Source organism: Prosopis cineraria, unplaced genomic scaffold (genome assembly GCF_029017545.1).
Source record: "Prosopis cineraria cultivar Desert tree isolate PC_DT_omini unplaced genomic scaffold, ASM2901754v1 PC1760, whole genome shotgun sequence".
NCBI lineage: Eukaryota > Viridiplantae > Streptophyta > Magnoliopsida > Fabales > Fabaceae > Prosopis > Prosopis cineraria.
Window position 1 is genome coordinate 1 of NW_026557085.1, and position 4,140 is coordinate 4,140.

The 4,140-nt window shown below is 36.4% G+C and overlaps 1 pseudogene; it reads right to left on the reverse strand.

Annotated features, from left to right (window-relative positions):
• Positions 1 to 37: 37 nt before the first annotated feature.
• LOC129300815 (transcription factor bHLH79-like) lies at positions 38 to 3,789 on the reverse strand (annotated as a pseudogene).
• Positions 3,790 to 4,140: the final 351 nt, after the last annotated feature.

The following is a 4,140-nucleotide window of genomic DNA, read 5'->3' on the forward strand; positions in this document are numbered from 1 at the left end:
ATTGACTAGGTTGTTAAATGAACATATGCTAAGCAACCAATCTCCTTGAACTATGTTGCTCTCTCTCGAAACCACCACCTATCTGCATAGGCAGCCATCCGAGTTGTGTTTCCCTGAGCATACGTCCTGCCTGATTGTGATCCAAATATCATTCCAGCAACATCAAATGTCTGAGCACCAAGCTGGAACAACAGATCAACTGTTAAAAACTAAGAAATAGGAAAATGGATAAACCTCTGTGTAACATTATTGAGACCAAAGAGAATAAAAACCACAATTATTTTGAAATAGTGGAAGATCGTGGTGTTGGTAATTGGCATCAACTTTTAAGTTATTTTGATTCATGATTCATAAAAAGTCAGTTTACAAGGGGAAAAAAAAAAAGCAGTTGCGTTAGGACTACAATAAAGAATTTTGAGCACGTGGAAATTTTCGATAAGTCAAATTGAGGCCAGAAGCAGTGAGTCTCCAAAAATACTCAAGCAAATTAATTTTTCATTTTCAGTAATAACGTCTACTCTCTTGTTAATGAAAGAAAGTTAGCATTTGCTTTGAATTGGAACAGTTTGGTTCAGCGTCATGCGTAAGTTAGATTGTGAATGAAAATTATATTGTTAAATGAAAGAGAAGTAAAATATACACTGAAATGAAAGTTATTGTGAATTAACACATGCAAAGGGTCTCTATATGGTTAACATCTGTACGAGAATCTTAAAGGTAAATTTGAGCACACAAACCAATCTTAATATAACTGATGAGAAGAGTATACTTTCACAAATTATGCAACACAAACAACTCATGAAAATCAAAGCACTGAACAATGAAAAGGGCAATTTATAAAGAGGGATGTAAAAGTACAGTGTTAAACTTAAAAACGATATGCGTTATTGGAATGGCTTTCATGTAAGAAATGTGCTCATCATCAGTTAAAGTCAGAGCGACTTACATCTTTTGAAGGGAACCCTTCAATAGGGGGTTCATGTTCATTCTCGAATTAACTGCTTCAAGCTTCATCGAAAGGAACTAAAATATTTGTGCATCACAGGTAGATTAAGATGTGAAGGGCAAAAATAATTAGGGGAAAATATCAATAAAGACCCCTTAAACAGATTTATTTTTGAATCAAAGCCCTTGAATTTATGAAATATCACTGCAGTCCAAGGGCCCTGATTTGATATTAAATTTCTGAAAAAAATGATAATATTGCTTCTCATTTAAATTAATATTAGAACTGCCCCCACTTCACCTGTTTATTTACTTATAGAATATTGTTAATTGTCCTACTTCACTTGATTTCATTCTAAGTGTTTAAACCATCTTAAGACACTTTTTGATTCCCATATTGTATGTTGTTCATTGCCCTACTTTCACTAGTGTATTGCCTTACTATCACTTGATTTTTTCAAGTGTTTAAATGATCTTAAGACGACTTGTGTATTCATTTACTTACAAAATGTTATTTATTTTACTTGCAGAATATTGTTTTTATTACGCTACTTTACTTATGTTATTATCAACTTCACTTGATTCATTCCAGATAAATGAACAAGTGAAGTAAGGGTAATGAATATTTCCGTAAGTAAATGAACAAGTGACATAAGGTAATGAACAAGTGAAGTAAGGCAGTTCTGATATTAATTTAAATGAGGAGCAATTTTGTCATTTCCCTAAAAAATTAATATCAAATTAGGACCCTTGGACTGCATTGATATTTCAGAAAATTTAGGAGCTTGATTCAAAATAAGTCTGGAAAGACGTCTTTATTGATATTTTCCCAATAATTTGTAAGGGGCAATAGCAATGGAGATAAAAAGGTGAAAATATTCACCTCAACCTGCCGCTGCAGCGATTGAATATAATTGATTATCTCATCCAGGACAAGTGCTTTACCAATTACCACTGCAGAAAAAGAAAACAATTCAACCAATACATTCAATAAGAGAGACAAGCTATGAAGGGATAAGACAATGATATTTATTATCATTTAGTTACAGAAATGAACGGAACAATAATTGAAAGCAATATCCAGCACAGATTCCACAAATAATTATCCTTGCCTTGTTACTCCAGGAACCAATCTTGAAGAATCTTCATCCTCTCGCTGATCTTTTCCCTTCTTGCCTGCCAAAATAGATGTTTCAACTTTCAAGTGACAGGAACCAACTAAAAACATTCTAGGTTCTATCAGCATTTAAAGCTTAGTGAAGATGGAAGATATAAGAGAACAGTGAATTACTCTTTCTGCAAGACTATGGCTATCAGTTGCTGGGCCTCTTCTCGCTTCTCACATGTATATAGTCCGGCTTAGGTGGCTCAGGAGGTTTAATAATGCTTGGTTCAGCTGACTTGCTACCACCTACTGAACTTGCTTCTGCTTCAGCCTTCAGACCACCATTTTCATCCTGGATGCTCCTAATTTTATCCGTTTATTGCCAGAATCATTCTGCACCGATATAAGGAAACATCATCACAAATCAGATTCAAAAAATGAGTTGAGCAAGTAAAAAGAGTTTGATATCAGGAAAGACCAGCGAGATTCAAAGTTCACTCCAAAGTATATAACGGCTTAATACCATTCACTTCATATAACTTCATTCACCCATCCTTATCAAGGAACACTGTAGTTCAGTTCAATAATTTTTTTCCAAAAAAAGCTATAAGATTAAATAATTCCAGAAGAAGAAACCGAAACAAATAAAAACACTGTTCAGAGGGAAAGGCAAACTGCTGCGGATGCCATCCTATCCCTATGGTCCTAGACTTGGACTTAATCTTTGACCGATGACACGGAAAAGGTGCAGAATTTAATTGAAAAAAATTTCTTAATCCTCGCAGTGGGAACCCCTTACGAAACCATTCATCTCGGAATACCTCATGGTTGGGAAGTAGGATAATAATTTAAGGAATTCCGACAATTCCGGTGCCACACAACCTCTACAATCTTTTCATCTTTTCTCATGCTAGATCAAAGGCTAAAGAATGAGTTATCACACAAACGCTCATCATTTCATTAACCGTGACCCAAGAGAAAAAAATGCCGCAAGAATTCACAGCCTGAGATATCAAAATTTATGTTCACCCCTTTTGCATTCGTTGTTTGAGGAAGTGAGCAGAGAATTAAATCAGCAAATCAAAATTAAGTTAAAAATGAAGACCAACCAAATCACTGGCACTAGTCATGGAAACCATCTTTGAGGACTCGTCCTCAGAGGTGGCATCTTTCCTCTTCCTATGATTTCCACTGGCGGCAGCGGCGCCGCCGCCGCTCTGCTCGGTGACGGTGGACTCCTCTGCGGAGGCATCTCGATGGAGGGAATTATCGGGAATGGAGCCGAAATTGTGACCTAAATGGGGCATCCGGAGACCCAATCCGGGTCCGGCCGGGTGGTCCCCAGGGAAAGGCCAAATCTCTGCGAGACTATAGGCAGAAGGGTTAGCGGAGGAGAATGTAGACTCGTTGATGAGAGGAGGATCCATAGGAAGAACCGAAATTCATTCAAAAACGGGAAATTCCAAAATTGAGATTTGTGGGAGGAAGAAGTGAAGTGACTGAGTAATGAGTATGATGAGCGAGGTGGTGTGAGGAGGGAGCTCAGAGAGGAGAGAGGAGAGAGAGAGCGTGTGCGTGTGCGTGTGCGTGTGCGTGTTAAGAGAGGCGAAGAGATGATTTAAGTTGTGATTAGGAGGGAGAGGAGAATAGGAGTTTGAAAGATGGAGACTGTTAATGGATGACGAAGAGAGTGAGAGTCACAGAAGTCTCTGATCTCTCTCTCTCTCTCTCTGTTTTTTTTTTTTTTTTTTTTGGGTAGAGTGTTTCGGAGGAAAGAGACCAGCGCTTTTTGTAACATGCCCTCCAAATCTACTCGCTTTTTTGACATAAATCTACTGTCCGTCTGCAAACATTACAGTATTACGCCACTTCGTATCAAAATTGGACATTAAGCTAAAATTATAAACTTTTTACGTTAATAAAAATTTAATTATGTCTATTTTTATTAAAATTTATTTCAAGAATATATTAAAATTACATTAATTATTTCATCAACAACAAATATAAAAATGAAATTATTCAAAATTTCCCTAATCTATAAAATATATACATGCTACCTCTTTGGATAAAACGTAAAATAAATTTTTGAA